The sequence below is a fragment of the Accipiter gentilis genome, chromosome 4, assembly GCF_929443795.1.
Source record: "Accipiter gentilis chromosome 4, bAccGen1.1, whole genome shotgun sequence".
NCBI classification, from domain to species: Eukaryota; Metazoa; Chordata; class Aves; order Accipitriformes; family Accipitridae; genus Astur; species Astur gentilis.
Genome location: NC_064883.1, coordinates 25,205,897 through 25,224,953, shown reverse-complemented (window position 1 = coordinate 25,224,953; position 19,057 = coordinate 25,205,897). Strand labels below are relative to the sequence as shown.

The following is a 19,057-nucleotide window of genomic DNA, read 5'->3' as shown; positions in this document are numbered from 1 at the left end:
TACCAAATAATTTTTGCTATGGCCCTGCAGCTGAAGGAAGTCTTGTTTGTTCATTGGTTTAACCTGATAAGCCTGAAGGGCATGTCATTAGCTTCAAGTAAACATAGGTTCAAGGAGGGGAAATGGCCTGATCCATATTTAAAAATAGACAGAAAGATCTGATTAGAAAAATTGTCAGATGGTAAATTAATCAGGCTGGTAAAACTTTCATTGCCCAGAAGCCGGGTTAAAATGCAAATTTTGTCTGACCAAGAATCCCTCAGGTTTTACATTTGCTAGAAAGAAACAGCAGGGAAGGTGAGTATGTGTTGCTTTGATATACAGCACAGTAACGTCAAGCAGCTGCTCAGAGGAGTTAGTCAACAGAAAATAACATAGAAAGAAAGAATGAAACTGAGACTCCCTGAGCCTGGGGAAGAGAGTAGTGTTTAATTGTCCAAGCAGAAGGACTGAAGGAGGACAGGTTGAACAGAGGTGTGCTGGTGGTTAGGGAGTAAGAACTGCTGAAACTTTGACTGAGAGTGAGTGTGTCTTACCTGGAAAGTAAATATTGGGTCTGCGCTTTTTAATTCCAACCAGATGATTAAAAGCCATCTATTTCTGACAGAGACAGCAGCAGTGTAGCCCTCCACTCAAGGTGGAGCTAGTAGGGCAGCATCCTGTAAAGCAGGGGGCTGCCTGCTTACTTGCTCAGGAATTAACATCAGAGAACCATTTTGTTCCAAACTCTGTCGGTGTGTGATCTTTTTCTTAACCTTGAAAGTTACTGCAATCCAAATAAGTGATAAATACTGTTAAAAATAACCTATTTATAAATACAATTGTTATAAATAACCTATTTATAACAGTAGGATACCAACATGAGCTTAAATTCTGCTGAAATTCTTTTATGCTTGTGGCGTCTCAGTGTAGCTGGAGAAATATGAACTGCCCCACATTTCACTTTTAATTACCTTGAGAAAAATGATACCACATTTTGAAAATAAGGACACCTCTGGATTCCTGTCAGGCAGCCAAATTTCAGCCTATCCTTGACTTGGGCAAATATTACACAGCGTGAAATTATTAGATGTATACAACAATTGAAAGAAAGGTCTTCTGCTTCAGTACCCATACCGTATAGCTGTAAGCACACACTTTGCTCATGTGTTCAGCCACTAAGTTTTAGTGTTAAGAATAATGTCAGTAGTGAAACAAGTGGAGATAAGTTGCTTCTGGTTTAGTTAAAACCCGACAGAATAGAAAAATATAGATTAAATCAAATTAGAATTTATGTTACATTTCAAATCAAATGAAAAAGTATTTACAGATCTAGAAGGGTTTTGTTTGGTTTTGTTTTGTTTTTCCACAGCAGAACTAGCCTGTTGAAGAAACAGAATAGTTTCAATCTCTAGCTATTTCAAAATATGAGTAAGATAATATAATTTAGAACATATCCATATTCAGATTAGCAGAACTGGTTGCACCCAGCCTTGGTTAGTTTAGGAAGCCTGAAGAGGGTGGGGCAGGTGGGGTAAGTGTGAGAAGTTCTGGGGGTATTCAAATGAAGAAGTCCTCCTTTAGAAAGAGCAGATGCTCAAGCTAGATCAGGCACAAGCAGTTTAGCTTACCCAGGAGAATTTTGTGAGCCTGTGATGCTGTATAATAAATGTCACAGACTCCCAGTCTGAAATAAGGATGAAAAAACAGATGCAGAAGGTGAAATGGATACACAGAAGACTAAGCTATTGGCTTATTTTGAATAGAACAAGCAGTTTTCCTACTATACAAGAAATATCAATAACATATTTTATTGTTTTAATTCCAGGGTGATGATCCTAAGGAGACAATTTGTGTGTTTCTCAGCAGTTCGGTGTTGGATTTGATCTGATGTGATTTTGTGAGCATTAAACTGCATTATTACAATAGAGAAATATTTTACACTTGGGGAGAAAAGAAAGTGATTTTTTCACACAGTGACTGCTACATTTCTGAATTTTGAGCAATCATTTTTTTAAATACAAAATAACATTTATTTGGGAAAATATGAAACTCCTGACTATTGGTTTAATTGTAGCAAAGCACAATCTCAGGATGGTGGCAATATGCACATTCATCATGTTTTGCTTCTTAAAGTATCGTTAAACTATTTTTACATAAGTTCTCTGGTTTTGTTAATATCACGTGATACAGGCAATAGCCTCAGTATGGTAGCTGCATGAGTTGGCAGTGAACATTTTCAATTGAGAACTTGATCCTGTAAACACTAGCATTTGTCTACATGAGAAAGGTAATGAGAAGAGCTGCAGAGGAGTAATTAATTCAGAGCTATGTCATTCTTAGTTTGTCCCAGGGTGCACAGATGAAAAAATCCCTCAGGTTAGAGATAGTCAAGTGGTTGGTTTATGGGCTTTCATTTTGTGGGCAATAGATAATGCTGTGGATTTAATGGAATCACTCATGTGAATGATGTTAATTTTGTGAACAAGTGTTTGAAGGACCAGAGCTGTATAATTGTTTTTAAACCCCTCTTCTTGCTTCTGTTCCTGTCTAAGGTCCAGTTCAGCTCCAAATGAGGACAATAAACTAGGTTCCATGCTGCAATCCCCAGAGTTCTGGTAGGGCATGACTTTGCAGACATCCCTGCAATCCCAGCTCTGTATCTCGGCTGATGTATGAGATGGGCCATTCATTAGAAAAATGATAGGTACCAAACCTATCATTTCTTCTATTTCTTTTTCACCTAACATCTGTCGTATCAATATGTGACTACAGATAAGGAAACTACACTAAGCATTATTAGAAGAATGTTCCTCTTACATCAACCTCAAGCTCTTTTCCTATACCAGGATATATGAGAAAAGAACCTACAGTCACTTAGTATAAAACCCATGCAGTTCTTGTGCTTTGAGTTTCTGTATGGTCCAGGAATACCTGTGGAGCAACATCCTGCAACAAGAGAAAGTGAAATATCAGCCCAATGAAAAGAATCACATTAACATTTACAGGAGCTATGACAAGCAGTTGTTGCCCTAGCTATGGCTGCTTGTAAGTTATTGCTTTTATGTTTTACTGCAAGGAAAAAACCCAAACCAAACAAATTTTGTAATAACCAGTTTCTGTTAAAAGAAGAGTTTCAGTGGCTTTTTTGAGAGTCTATTGAATGATCGGTTGAAAGATAGAGTGTCCTTCTCTTCTTATAGTCAGATACTATCGAGTATTTTGTTTACTAAAACTCCTTTTGCCACTGTAGCAGTAAATCCCCAACCAACTGATCTAAAGAGCATTCAATATTCCACTCATTGAGGATTATATGTGCAAAAAAATCCTACTTAAATGAATTGAACCTTATAAAATAAGGTTCAAAAAAACTTTTAAACTGGTACTTCCTAAGAGCATTTCTATATTGTTGTAATATTTGAAGGCTTACCTTGCAGCAGTTTTAAAATCACATAAATAATCCTGAAAGTATTAGAATCTATCATTATGGTTCCAGGTCTGTTAGTTGAGACACATTCGGCATCTTGATCCATTTCCAAGATAATGGTATCAGAATCCAATACTACTCCTACCCAAGCAGAAGTGTCCATAAATCCTGGCTGCACGTATCAGCAATAAAGTCAATTTTTGAAATAAAGTTTTTAAAAAATAGTGCTTTGGGGCATTGAATGACACCACTAATACGCAAGTGGGTCTCTGAATATCAGTAGGGCTTTTAACAGAAACAAAGCCATCAGAATTGAGTCGATAGGTACATCTGTGTTCCCAGCTGGTGACTGAAAGAGGCGAGCACACAGGTTTGATTTACTGTGATCTGCTGTGGTTCCAGCACCACACGTCCACATTTTGTCTTCACCAGCAGTGACATTGTGCCAGTTTCTGGCCACAGGCATCTGCTGCTCATGTGCAGAGAGCTGGCTGCTGCAAGACCCTGCATCCATGTTACAAGCGTTATGGATGATTGCCTACTGCAAGACCCTAGTTATAGATCAAAGACAAATTTGCTCCCAGAAGAGCTCCTCCTATGCCATAAATCACTCACATAGACTGTCTCTGAGTGTTTGTAGCTGGAAGCTGTGCAAAGTGATGTAGTTGTCCTTTGGGTGCTGCAAACAGCCTAGGTTGAGGAGAGCCACATCATATTTCATCCAGAGAGACACCTGTGTTCAGGCAAGGACTGCAACTTATTCCAGTCTAGTTTAGTGCAATGAGATGATCTTGGCTGTGTAGCAGCTACATGGTTTGACTTGGAAAAATTCATACATCTTTTGGAGATTGAGAGGATCTTGCATTGTATCCAGATCAATTGCAAGTGCTTTGTGTGCATGTAAAGATGATGCAAAGGGTATCATTCATTGCTCAGATTAAACTAAATTAACTACTCGGCATGAGTGAAGTGGCAAAACCTGGTTGTGTGTGCATAGAAGATGTGGAGAGGAGAAAATGAAATTTTCTTGCAGTGGAGAAGCAACGTTTTTCAAAAGCGTTTGTTAGTTAGCACAGTATTGTATTATCTCAGTGAATAAATGTATATACAGTGTACCATGACACACCATAAAGAGCTGAAGTTACTGTGTGTCTGGACTATTTCTGTGCAGCCATGTTATTTATAACACACATGTGTTAATAACTGGAAAGGTTATTGGAATGCATTTTAAGAGCACTTTAGCCGAAAAGAAGAAACCTATTCTAGTTTCCTTAATGAAAAGAGGTCTTAACTGAAGGACAGTGATGTAGCATGCACAAATGAGAGCAAACAGAAAGCTCTGTAACATGGACAGACACTTTGACTTTTTAGTGCTGTTTCAGTGAAGTTTACACTTGCCATTGGCTTGAAGACCTGATTCTCTATGGTCTCAAAGCTGACAGTGATTTATGTGGAGCACAGGACTGACAAGAAATACATGGAGGAATTGTTAACCTTTCCTATCTACAAATACTCTTAACTCCTCATAGAATAAAAATACACCCTATTAGACTTTAGATTAAGAACCTATTTTTAACGTAGCTTTCTCAGGCCTTGCTCCAGACATGAAGTTACTATGAGATGTTGGTTGTATCCACTTCACTCCACAGAAGCACAGACCTTGTACTCGGCTTTATTATAGCTACTGCTGCTGTGTGCTTGCTGGCTAGGTCGTGTTAATTTGCTTACAGGCTGGGCAAGTTAATAGCGCCATTTCTGTGTGACAGGATACAGTCAGATTGATCAAGACTTGCTGAAGTACACTCACTGTGGGAGTGGATGTTTTCTCGGATAGCTGAATAAATTATTTCTCATTTAATTTGCATCTGCAATTTCTTATTTATTTTACACCTGTGATTTCTTGTTTATTTTACATCTGTGCCAGGTTAATGATGAATAAATGGATTTTGTACCTGGCTGGAGATGTTTATGACACTTTGGCAAGACTGAGCAAAGTGCAGTTTTTATGAAGGATTCTTGACCAAAGGTTAGGAAGGGCCTTTCATGCCCTTTACTTCACATGAGGAATAATCATTTTTAGGGTTTGTGGGCCTCCAATGCTGTCACATGCTGTGGAATGAATATTGAGATTAAATAGTTTTCTAAAGATAGAAACACTGACAACGTGCTAATAGTTCCGCTGTACCTTTGCAGAGGCTGACAGTGTCCTTGCACATGACTGCCTCACATCATCATTAGATTAAGCCTGCTTGGCTGCTTTTATTCCTTTTTCTCCTCTGAATCTTTAATGTTGCATCTTCCTTTAGGATCCAGTGCTGCCTTGAGTTGGTTACTTCTCTTCACCCTGCGGGGCCTTATGTAGTTCTGTTTAGTGTCTGTTAGGGAGTTTGTATGGCTATGAGTCAAACACTGCTATGCTTGCAGCATAGTAAAACATATTTTAAATGGCTTGGTTTACACCACAAGGAAGTCAGCATGGTGGGATATTTACATTGCCTAACTGGAGGTGCTAAATTTGGGCGGTAGCTCCACCGTGACTTAAGCTGTCATGGCTGGCTACACAGTCCAGACCTCGTTTTTGCACTGCACCCCTTCCTTCGTGCCATCTCCGGCTCCTGTCTGATCCTACACTGAGCTGTTTTGACACACTGAGCCAGCAAAAACCTAGCATGGCAACATGAAGAGAAAACTGGTTCATGTCAACAGAGCCAGGGGAATTTCAGAGTCAAAGCAAAGGAGGGGGTGAGACCATACAGGTGGGACTGTAAGGACACAGTGGGGGCCGTCTGTTACATGTTGGCTGTTGGACAGGCCCAGTGGTCCCCTGAAACCTCGGTCACCTCAGGGAGGTCACATCTCTGGGGGCCTCCGTGGCCAGAGGGGAGAGATGGGCTCCTGCAAGGGGGGATTGCAGCACAGCAGCTGCTCTGGTGGGCAGGAGCCCATCTCTCCCCGTGGCGACAGAAGGTGCTGAAGGACTCTAGGTATCTACACTAAGGACTCTAGGTACCTACACTGGTTGATTATTGCTCCCCCTTCTCCCTTTCCCATTACAGTCATTTTAAGAAGCTGTTCACCACCAGCAGGTTCAGAAATGATAACTAAAAAAAAACTTTGACTATAAACACTATTTTCTCAGTTCACTGACAGTAAGCTTGCATAAACTTGCTCATTATTCAGCACGCCTATGCTTTCAGTCTCTGCTAATCCCAGCACTTCAAACAGCATCTGCAGAGAACAGAGCTGTGCAAGGTCTGGCGGTTTTGAGACCAGTTAGTCTCACTTTGGTTCTCTTTCCTTTGTACAGTAGTGAGATGTCTGATGTATTGCCGTGCTTGAGTCAAGATGAAATTCTCTGTCCTGTGTGATTCAGGAAAAGAAACTAAATGATCTAGGTGACCTAGCACCTTCTGTGGGCTCCCAAATTCCTAGCAAAATATTCCTGTTGTTATGTATTATTTGATTTTGTCCAGTGCAGATATCTGGATCAGTTAATTGGTCTGGATTAATTGATCACTTAGATCTTGAGCCTGCACAGACTCTGTGGTGGAGTTACAGTCTGACATGGCAACCTAGGTTTAAAAAACATTTGACCTGGAGATCTTTCTCTGTCCTGTCGCTCGCTGTCATGTGGCAAATCTGCAGAGTGAGATCCTGAACTTCCGTGCAGTAGGTCCTCCACGGACTTTTGGGTCTACAAAGCACACGTCCACTTGTGTACAGGAGTCTGTGCGAGATCAAGCCCAAGGAATATTCTGTGGAGTGCTTTATTCTGAAACAGCTTTATTTCAAACAGCTGACAGCCACTTGTTGCATGCCCTGAAGCAGTAGACTTCTTACACATGAGCTTGTTCATTAAATATATCTTAGTTTGAAATATTCACAGCCAGGTAATCCTTCATCTTGTGGTACTTCAGCTGATCTATTTCATCTCTAGGTCTGCTAGCCGAGAACAGTGACAAAGGGATGTGTTTTTACCATATAAAGCCTGGCTCTCTTGATTTTGAATTCTGTCATTTTAGGCAGGAACATCGTCCTTCTCTGAGTTTCTGGACAGCCAAATTTCAAAGGCTGCTGATCTCTCAGGCTATTCTGTAGAAATCACTCGGGCCTTTCAGCTACACTGCACAATGAGTGGGCAGATTTATATTTATTAAGCTTTGTTCAGATTTTCGTAAAGTATTTCTTAATTGGCTCTAAATTATCGTAATGGTCAAGTAGAGCATGAAACGATCTGCAGCATGCCACTAAACAAAGGAACTATTGCTGTTATTTAGTGGTCTCCTTTCATAAAGTCGCATTTCAGAATACCTTCCTGTTCTGGGAACGCTGGCTCACCAGGGGAACGACCCCGGGTTACTGGGTTACGGTGCACTAGTCCAGCTGGGGTAGCAGCCTGTCAGTGCGCTCTCAGTGTCGAGCAAATTCAAGCAATATGACAAGAGCTTAACACGATGGGAGTACATCCGTTTGGGTTTGCTGTAGACCAAGGAGTAAACTTAGTACTGTGATGGGTGATAACTGAGCTCACGTCCCTCTGCGTGCGAGCAATAGCTGCCCTTTGGTGGCAGGTGTTGGCAAATACTGGTTTAAGCATGAAAACAGTCTGGCTGTTGAATACAAGAAAGAGTGGCATCCTCATGTTGCCATCAGATAAAACAGTCAAATCTGTCTTTTGCTAAATTCTGGAGTAGCTTCAGCAATACATTGGCATTTGTTGCTGCACCTAGTACTGTTGTGTCTTGTCTTTTTTTCATCCCTCTTTTCTCTAGTGAGGGAGAAAACTCGGACAATTGCATGATGGAAATATTTAATGATCCTACCATGAATTCATGGTATCATGGCAAGGCCATCAGAGTGAAACACGCTAATGGTTGTGACAGGAGAGTCTAGTCTAAGACAATATTACTGGTTTTAAATTCCTCACTATTCACTTTAGTCCTTGACAAGACGAGATTCTTCACAGCAAGTCTGTAGTTCAACAACCTGTTAGGCTTCTGAGCTCTTGGCTCAGCTGTGAGATGATTCCCTAAAAACACCTCCTTCTTGGTGTATTTATTGTTAGTGCTTATGGTACAAACCCATTCTTAACTTCTTGTGAAATTGAAGTGTATCAGCTGACATTTCTGCATGTTTTATATGCACATTTTATATAGTAGCTTCATACGTATTCTTTATGTTAATATTCTTAATATTCTTTTCTTTAAGTGTCTAATAAAAATTATTTAAAATATTCATTATATTTTATGCTGTGAGAGTAAACTGCGGGGCAAGTTACATAATGCCACCTAAAAAACCAGTGATACAATGCAAAATCATTTTTAAGGGTATCTGACTGATTTCTAGAAGGTATTTTTGTTAGTCATTTGGACACTTGCTGCTTAGATTTACCTTTTTAAGGTGGGTCTAAGAGGCCACCTCTGCTTCTGATTTATTTCAAGATCTGCAAGTGAGGAGATAGGTGGAGAGGTTCTACACAGGGCTGCTCCTAAGGGATGGCAAATGCATGGTTTTTTTTCTTTTAAGAGACTGTTCCTTGTGTCATAATGTAATTCCATAAAGTTTCCGTGATAGCTTTTGCCCAGAGGTTTCATTGTCTCTTAAAATGTGTATTGTTTTCATTCATTTTGGTTCCATTCTTTTCAATGCAATTGTCAAAGCAGAGCTTATCCCCCCTTGGAGCTGGTATAATTGTGCTCCTCCACATGCGCCAAGCTCTGTGTGAAGCTGCTAGTGTAGGCTCTGCTACTGCTGTTTCCAAAAAGGTTCTCTCAAATTCTCTCAGTGCTGAACTTATGTTTTCAGATGTGAATTTGATATTGTCTGAGTAGAATGTGTGCAGCGTAACTTAGAAGTGTCCCTGCGCAGGATTTAGGAGGAGGCACAGAAAGCCCCTCAACTGTGTGTGTGCTTTTATTACAGAAAACCAAGATGAATTTGTATTGTTGAGTCATCTGTTATGGCTGATTTAATTTGTACTTAGTTTTCATGTTTTAAGTGCCTAATGATTTTTTTGTCAAGGAGGCAATGGTTTCACTGTTATAACGCGTACTTAGAATTCTGCACTTGTTACCTGTTCTGTAATAGAATATTTTTGCAGTTTCTGTTTGGAAATAAAGAATTATTAGGCATAATTGTGATTTTTTTTTCTTCTTTTTTGAATTCCTGAGACTTAACACTCAAAAATATGTCTTCTGAGGCACAGCAGCGTACAAAATGCATTAGTCTGATTTCTCTACAGTAGCTTTAGCAACTGCTGGTAGAAATATGGACAGTTCCTTAAAACTGTGCAAGGAAGTTGCTTTAAGCAAGCTGTGCTTAAAAACAGGTATGGGGGGTTGGGGCATTGGTACATGTATAAATACATATTGCTTAAATAATACCTTCATGCCATTTCAGTCTTTCCTGTTCTTGTATGGCAACACAGTTAACCATCTTCTTCTGTTAATTCTAATGACTTGAAATATTTTTTTTAATTATTTATTGAAGAAAATTCAAACAAGGAAAGGAACCTAACAAGAAACAAAAATTGTTACCATTTTCCTCTAAAAATAGCTATTAAATTTGAAAACTATCTCTAAAAATAACTGAACACTGAAAACGGTGATTAACTGAAAATGTTAAAACCACTGATGCAAAAGTTTTTCATATAAAGTACTGACTGTGAGTACATGTCTAGTAGATGTGTACCTAATAGACCTCTAGACATGTTTTAGTGGCTTATATTTTTTCTTAATATAGGTTTTGGTAATTTACACAGATACTTGCAGTGAATAAATTTCAAACAGATGAATTTCAGAGAAAACATTTTCCCTCAAAGCATTTACTTTTTACTTTTGGCCAGAAGAAGGCCGTATAGCTCCTGTGCTGCTTACTGTGACTTCTCCAAATAGAAGCTCATTGCCTCATCAAATCTGGTCAAATATGTACTTGCAGCTGTTTCGTGATGTGGACTATTATCCTTTAGGGCCCTCTAGAGACTGAACTGCAGTTGCCAAATTTTATTGCAGCCAGAACAGAGGATTAGAACTGAAATGTTTTATTTGGCCTCACGGAGCACCAAGTGGCTTCTGCCCAAAGATTAAGATCTGGATCTTTGTGGCCTCCCTCCTTCCCGTAGTGAGTCTTTCTTTCACAGATGATCAGAACCAAAGGGTTTCTTTTGTTTGCTGTGCTGGCAGCTGGAATTGCATATATGAGTGATGCAGATGCAAATGTGTCCTCATAATCTGAACAGTTTCTAAAGCAGAAGTGTGATTTCTGCTGTGGAAAGTAAGTGTCTTAGAATGAGCTTAGCCATCTCAAATATTTAGCTGATGAACAGCTAAATGTTGAAAGAGCAGCACTGCTTGGTGATTAGGACTGCTTGGTCCAGGTACAGAATAAGTGTGTATTGCCCCAGACAAAGCATTGCCTTTTCCTCATCCTCTGCTTGGAAGGGGAGCAGTCTGGGAGAAGCTGGCTGGACAAGAGCAGAGCGGGAGGGAAGCAGTTATGCACTGAGATTACGCCTGTCAAACAGCTGCAGTACCTCTGGATCACGCCAAGCACAAACCATTCTCCTAGAGGCAGAACATCTCCCATGAAGATGGCACTCCTGCCATGGGGGAAACATGGTCACTGGAGTTAGAAGGGCTTAAGAAGGAATTTTCCCAGGAGCAAGAAGATTGTCCAAGACCAGGTTAGGTTTTCTTCCTGCCTCAAAATACTGTTAGGCAAAAAGCATCATGCAATGAAGTTACAACATAAGGGCACTGGGTTAGTGCAGAAGAGAATGTCCGAAGTCTAGTCCACAAGCTGAAAGCCATGGCGGTGGGCTAGGGGAGCTGGGGCATGGCCACATCACAACCAGCAGCCGGGAAAATACACATATGGGCTGAGGAAGACGATCAGCATTTTAAACAGAGCGGGGAGATCACCTCCTCCTCAAGGATTCCGGTATGCCCATGTTCTGGTATGTGCCTGGGTTTTGAGATACATGTCTAAGTTTTAGCTTGCCTGTTCCATTCCTGTATCAAGTGTCTGTGTCACCCTCACTCTGCAGCCAGAGCCAATTAATAGTGAATAGGAGTGTTAAAGTCTCACGGCCTGTGCAGACAGATAGATGGAGCCATCTGGTTAATGGAGATACCATAATGAAAGCATTAGCTCTTAAGTATATAAGTGCAGCTGAAACTCTTCTATCATGCAAGTGAAAAAAAGAGAGAGCCCAGCGAGGACCGAATTTAATCTGCTGTCTGTCTTCTGCAGCACTGGGAAGCAAAGCTGAATTAGTCTAGAAGCTCATGTCCTGCCACTGCCGTTGGAGGAAGCAATGCTGGATGTGCTAGGACGAAGATAAAAGTATTAGAAATAGAATAACTTTCATCTTCAAAATTACTTTATTAGGAATTTTGAGAGACTTTTAAAGCAAGAATAATCTGACTGAATTCTAAGCACAGTCCTGCTTGTGTAACTCCAAGGCTGCAGGGACATTAGTTCTTTTGTTTAGCTTTTAATCTCCTTTGTAAGGACGAAAATTGCTCTTGTATTATGTGTGGAGTTTTAACAGAGTAAAAACACTCGGTAGCTGCCCCTCTAAAACTGATGCTTCGCCTTGAACAATAATGCATTGTGGAAAACCTGCGGTAAGCCCAGGCAGGACCTCGGGAGTGGGCTGCAGCCCCTGCTTTCTCTGCCCTCTAACAGAGCAGGGGCACAGCTCCTGCCTGCAGGCTGCTACCGATCCTCCCCCAGACCCATCAGCAGCTGGGTGCCTGGGACTCCTGCCAGGAAGGTAGGAATGATGGGTCTGAATCACCTGTAGGAGAGGAAGGAGTTGAGCTAGGCGGCATGCTGCCTTGGCAAATATCCTAAAACTGGATTATGATATAAAAGAGGAGCAAAAGGACTCTTACCCTAGCTGGATTGTAAATGAATTGGTTCTAGTTTTCCAAAATATAGAGTTGTTACGCTCTCAGGAAAGGTTTGAAAGCTGGATCCAAAAAAGACAATGATGTTCTCTGAGGCATTGGAATAGAAGAGACAAGAGTTAAGATACGCCACGCATGTATCATGCATGATACATCATGGAGATATGTTACGAAGGAAGGATGAGATGGGTGCGATTATTAAGAGGCAGAGGCAGTGACCTAAAATGGGAGATTACAGTACTCTGACATTGAATACACAGTTCTCCATCAAATGCTGGTGTAAAATAACTTCTTTTTAAAATGCCAGACACGTTGAACAACTGAATGGGCTGGAGTGGGAGGCAGATCTAGCAGCTGTGACACAGGTCTACCAGTGTTGTTGGGCATCTCACCTTGCTGTAAGGCTGAGTGGGGTGGCAGAAGGAAACAGCCTGGATTCATCTTGCCAACCACAGCCTCCAGTTCGAGGGAGGGTGACTTGTACGCTAAACTTCATGGTCCATAAGCACAGGATGCTACTTCATAGACAGGGTGACTACTTAATATATAAATTTCTACATCATAAACACCTACACTTATTAGATCAGTCCCATCATTCCTGTCCTACCCTTCCCCTATCTGCATTGAATGTTTTTTAACAGTGCCTTAATCAAAGAGCTCTGAACTCTGCTGGTCCTATTCGTTCTGCTATAATATAGATAATAATCTCAAGGATGAAATCTCTTTTTCTGAATATATTTAACAACTTTCAGAAGGATCTAAAATAGAAACTCTAAGAGCATTAACTCAGAGCACTTTCCAAGTTCATCTTACTTGCAGTCCATTAAAGTGAAGTGACAACTGAGGTGTGACATGAAGTAATTATACTGATTGTGTTGTATGTGCTCCGCAGGAGCTGAATGATTTGCTGAGGACATTAATTTCAAAAGTCAGACAGCAAGAGATCAGCTGAGATGGAAGATCACTGCAAAGTGACTTCAGACTAGGGGAAAAGAAAAAGAAGAGGGGGGAATGTGGCCCAGCGTGGCAGTTCAGTGCTGTATAGTCTAGCAGTGAACTGAAGTAGATGCATTTTGAGGCCAAAAGTGGTCTTCATGTAACTGAATGTGGGTGTCATCACTGTAGTTCAAAGTCATCACTGTAGGTTCCCTTTATGGTCTATGGAGAGAAGTGGAGAATAATTCATCTGGCTTATTTTAGGTATCCACGTTAGGATGTGATAATTCATGCCATAGATTCCCTGGTTTATAAAGAGAGTGTAGGGTGACTAGCTGGGCCATAATGTCTGCAGTTTGATGCTTCACCCTAAGGGACTGCAGTGTTGGTGAAATGCAGGTACAAGCCCAGACTGAGCTGCTATCTATCTTATTCATACAAAGTCATAGACTTGTCTATGACCTGATCATTACACCTGTGGCATTACACTTCATGACCAGGGAAATAGTAGCTAAGTAGCAGACCGTGTAACATCACTTAGAGATAGCATACAATGGGATCAGGTTGATAAGGATTCTCTGAAAGAATCTGTACCTTTGTGAATAACAAACGTAGTGAATTTAATTTCTTTGATCTCTGAAACAATTTTCACGGTCATAAGAAGTAAATCAGAATGTAAAAGCTCTTTATCAAATGTTCACTGTTGAAATCAGTATTGGATTTGTGTACTCAAACTGTTGTGCAGCCCTAAATAGATACATTAAAAATAGTTTAATTTGATTGTACCTTGGCTTTAGCTTAGTTCAGTAGTCTAGCAGTGCAAGTAAAACTGCTTTCACTTAGGGATTGTCACTGCTTCACTTGGATAAATTCATGAGCAAGACATAAAGTAATTGTGAGTCTGAGGGGCTTTGGGAGGTATGGGCTAGATCTTCCTGAGAGAACCAAAAACTGGAGGTAAGTAATAGCCAGTTCTCAGTGTAATACAACATTAATGGAGAGGATGTCATGAAGCTTGACTGGCAGCATATTCCTTGAATCTGGCTATCAACGCTCAGAGAAAGAGGTAAGCAGTAGCAAAAGCATGACTGTGTGCTAACAGGGACATCCACACTCAATCCGTTCCACACAGCTTCATCTGCCATTTGCCAGAAAAAGTGACAAACTACTTTAGTTTCACTAAATGTTGACTCGGCCAAGAAACAATGTTTTGGCACACCCAGACCAAAACAGAAGTCTGTAATCATCATGGTCGTCGCTGCTACTGACTCATAGTCTCCGTGGAAAAACACAGGCAGTCCCTGAGTTGAAGGCCTTCAGCTCACGGGCTGTGAGCACGCGTCCAAGGATCCTGGGTCCCTTGTGGTTTTGGCTGCTAAGGCTCAGCCTGTACGGAAGAGGAGACTGGCCTATACGGCCTGCCCCAGGCTAACCATCTGGGCTGACATAGCTGCCTTCTGTAGTCAGCGGACTATTGGAAACAAGACCTTTATCCCATCCACCATGGTGCTGTTATGTCTCCACTGACAACAGAGAGCCAACCTGAACGAGAGATTTAGGTTTCTGACAGCTAAAGTAAAACAAACTGATCACCTTGCTCACTGATGATGGTTGTATCCTTGGATGGCACCACTGACTGCATCAGTACTCCAGCCTCTGCAGCACAGGCACCATCCACAGGTCTTCTGTGATAGTAAGAAGGGATGCTGATCAATTTGTAGCCATCAGGAATCGAGTCTGTCTTTCCTTTCCACACACCTGCAAATGAGGCAAGACTTTGCAGTTCAGAGGGAAGGATGCCTTTGTAGGGATCTTTTCTTTTTAATCTCCATGTAGCAAGAGCAGAGAGCAGTGCCTTGATATCTCTGTGGCCAAGCACTTAGGCCTCTATTACTCCCTCTTCAAAATGGGGACAGCAATGCTTCGTCCTGTCCCAGTAGCGTTATGGGGGTAAATACGCTACATCTTGAGATCCTTTTATGTTCTGTATGATGGAGATCATGCATGAACTGCAGAGAGACAGCTTTTCCTCTCTCTAAAAACTGCAGCTTATCTCTTGCTGCTGTTTCACAGCTTGATCTATGCTTGGTTGGCCATGAGATAAAGCACAACTGGACAGTTTTAATGTGTAGTACCATTATTATGAAATTTAAATTATAAAGATAGAAAACAAATCAAAAGAACAATGAGAGAATTTAACATTTTTTACCAGCCTTTCTCCTGCACTTTCTTACTATTTAATTTAAACCAGAGCTGCTTCTTTTCTTCTGTAGTAATCACCCATCTCCAGGAAGTGAAAATACACTTGCAAAACTAATAAATGAGAATCTATTTGCAAAGATATTTATTTATGCGCCTGGCACTTCAGGGTGTTTAGAGGGTAATCTCAAAGCATGAGCTCTGCACTGTGTAAATTTTTGAAGCGATTTTTCTAAATGTCAAGTATTTATTACATGAAAAAAACATTTGGAGTGTGGAGCAGGTCCCCAGTGATATACAGTGCACTTGAGGAAGAGCTTCTTGGACGAACAGAAATAATATTTGAAAGATGAAAAGCAAATCCTGTATTTGAAATTGCTTTGTGTACATGGAAAGGAGATTAAAGAAAGGTAGAAGGCAAGCCCAGTATTTTGCTTTGTCTCATGCATAAAATAGTGGTTCTCCAAACCTTTTATAACCAAGCCTATACCAATCTGTCTTTTCTGGGTCCTGCGACACTTCTACCGCGTCTGCTTAGATTGCTGCTGTCTCCTTCTCACCCCCTTGACAGCTCCAGCAGCCTCTGTTCAGACCGCAGGCAAACAAACCCTGTAGAATTTATTCATATAGGATTTTACCCACAGAATACCTTACCTTAATGTCAACATATCTCAAAGTGTGAAGTAGTAAAGTGCAACTCTCCAACTGGAGGCTGATGTTATGGAATATAAGGGACTCTGATCTATTGCGAGAAGCCTGTGATGCCTGTTGTTTTGCTTGGAAATACCAGTCAGCCTGGAAGCTGCAGCAATGTTGGAACCATCGCAAGCAAGGGAAGGACACAAAAAGTCTTGTGTGTTTTAAACCAGCAAGCTTTTTCAGGCTGGTGGGTGCACAGAAGCTGAAGGACTTCCCTCATTCAGACCCTGCTCTTGGTTTTGGTCATCTGTAGTCCATGGTGCTATACAAGACAATCCCCAGCCCTTGGTGGACTATTTGATCTGCTTTTGGGGACCTTCTCAGACTTAGTATCACAGCCATATACTTCCTTCACCACTTTCCTTGGATGTCATTAGTGAGGATCTCCCATCTCTTCCTTTTGGTATACTGCTTTATGCTGGCTTTTCAGTTAGTACTTAGGTTACTCACCTCCCTTTGAAGACTAACTTCATGCCTCAACCACTAATATTCTGCAAGAGCAAAATATCTAATATAGTTGGTTCTTTGTGTTCAGTCTAGGAATTAAAGCAAGATGCTTTCTATCAGTAGTAGCTCTGTAAATGTTTCCCTTTTGCTCTTAAGCCTCTTTTTGTCTTCAGATAAAGGCTGATGTTCTCATTTTACACTGCATTTAGTGCATATTCTGAAGCTACCGTATTGCTCCTGACTACTGTTTTGTCTGCGGATGTATGTGATATTTTTGGAGGAGTTAATTTAAGGAGAGCCTTGCGGTTCCTGAGCAGTGATGCAGACTGAGTTACACACATGTTGCCTCTGTGCTCTACTGAGCACCATGTTCTTCAGTGCCACCGCTTGCTTGGAAGGTCAGCAGCACAGGGAGTTAAGATGTGCCAGGCTATGCTCCAAAATTGCCATCTCCCTGTGGTCCAACTCACTGGTCCCTTCAAAGTGGTGGAACCTCCTGCAGAGACCCACCTGTGAGGGGACTACAAATGGGATCTTCATGTGGTGTATGCAGGGCCCATGAGTACACTGTCAGCAGAAAGCCCTCTGCCCAGTCCTTCAGGGGCTTGTCAAGTAGTGAGGCCAATCTCTGGGCTCTAGCTAGGTTACAATGGCTGAGTCATGGCTGGCATCAGGATACCCAGCTGCATTATAGCCAGTGCTGCTCTCCTGGTGTTGGAGGTACCGACCAGTGAAGGTGTAAGTGAGGGTCTCGGTCTTTACTCATATGAAGCTGGAGTTCCCATGTGCCCTTGATAAGCTGAGTGCCAGGCAGCCAAAGGACAAAAGGAGGGAGTCTCTGCTCCTCTGCTGCCTCCTCTGCTCATCTGAAGTCTTGGTGGATGTCTTGTGTCAGGAGCAAAGAACAGGGCAGGACCTTCTGCAGTATCCCCAGAAACTTCAGTGTTGGGCCCTTCTGCAAGAAAAGGGTCTGCTTGCCTCTGCACAGAACTTTAGGCTGCTGTGGGGGGCAGAAGGGAAGTTAAGGGGTCAATGGAAGTACCAAGGGCCCCAGAAATCAAGTGAGAAGCAAGAATGACAGCATACAACTTCAACACTACGCATATATTTCTCATTTGAAAAATGAAAAAGCAGGACAAAAAAAAAGAACATGAATGTAACACAGGTAACAAGCAATGGTGGCTCTAACAAATTCCAAACAAAATATTTGAGGTCCTACAGGGAGACATTAATACAGGGCTATGGGGCTAAGGCCCCTTCACATTATCACCACACAGCTCCCTCCTGTCCTCAGAGGGTGCTGCCCTCCACAGCCTTGCCACTGCTGGTGTAACGGTGCATGAACTGCAACCAGTCAGCTTTTCTGGCAATCCTTCCCCTCTACACCACCCTGGGGAGGCCACATGTGGAGTGCTGTGTCCAGTCCTGGGCTTCCCAACAGAAGAAAGACATGGACATACTGGAGAGTCCAGTGAAGGGCCACAAAGCTGATAAAGGATCTAGAGCATCTCACATATGAGAAAAGGCTGTAAGAGCTGGGACTGTTTAGCCTGGAGAAGGGGGTGTTCTTATCAGTGTATACAAATATCTGAAGGGAGAATGTAAAGATGATGGAGCCAGGCTCTTCTCAGTGGTGCCCAGTAACAGGACCAGAGGCAATGGGCACCGGCTGAAACACAGGAGGTTACCTCCAAACATCAGGAAACACTTTTTCACTGTGAGGGTAACCGAGCAATGGTACGGCTTGCCTGGGGAGGTTGTGGAGTCTCGATCCTTGAATTTATAAAAAACACAACTAGACATGGTCCTGGGCAACTGGCTCTAGGTGGCCCTGCTTGAGCAGGGGGTTGGACCAGATGACCTCCAGAAGTCCCTTCCAACCTCAGCCATTCTGTGATTCTGTACTGGGGATGGGCCAAGGTCAGGCCAGGACATCAAACCCAAGGAGAGGGTCAAGATCAGGCCTAGTGAGGGGAACTGGTATCAGACACAGCCTGTAGTTCCCTGGGTCCTTTTTCTTGTCTTTCGCTAAGATAGGACTGACATTTGCATTCCTTCAGTCTTCAGACACCTATCCCAGTCACCATGATCATTCAATAGTAACTGAAGGTGGCCTCACAACGACATCAGCCAGCTCCCTCAGCACTCATGGATGCATCCTGTCAGGGTCCATGGGGTTTGCGTATATCCAGTTTGCTTAAGTATTCTGTGACCTGATCCTCTTCTACCAAGGGTACATTTTCCTTGCTCCAACATTTCCCACTGGCCCCTGGGGATTCCTGAAGTTGGGTCTGGCTAGCAAAGGCTGAGGTGAAGAAGACATTCAGCACCTCAGCCTTGTCCATGTCCTGTGTCACGAGGACTCCTGCCCCTTTCAGCAGCAGGCTCATATTTTCACTAGTCTTCTTTTTTGCCCCTTATGCATTTATGGAAGCCTTTCTTGTTGCTCTTGACATCC

The 19,057-nt window shown here is 42.0% G+C and overlaps 1 protein-coding gene across 1 annotated transcript in view; it reads left to right on the top strand.

The window, feature by feature from the left end:
• The window catches only part of ST8SIA6 (ST8 alpha-N-acetyl-neuraminide alpha-2,8-sialyltransferase 6), a 47,738-nt gene extending 38,222 nt beyond the window's left edge, over window positions 1-9,516 (top strand). Inside the window, exon 9 of the mRNA XM_049798683.1 lies at window positions 1,808-9,516. The gene's annotated coding sequence lies outside the window, so the exon portion shown is untranslated. The remainder of the gene's footprint in view (window positions 1-1,807) is intronic.
• The last annotated feature ends 9,541 nt before the right edge of the window (window positions 9,517-19,057 follow it).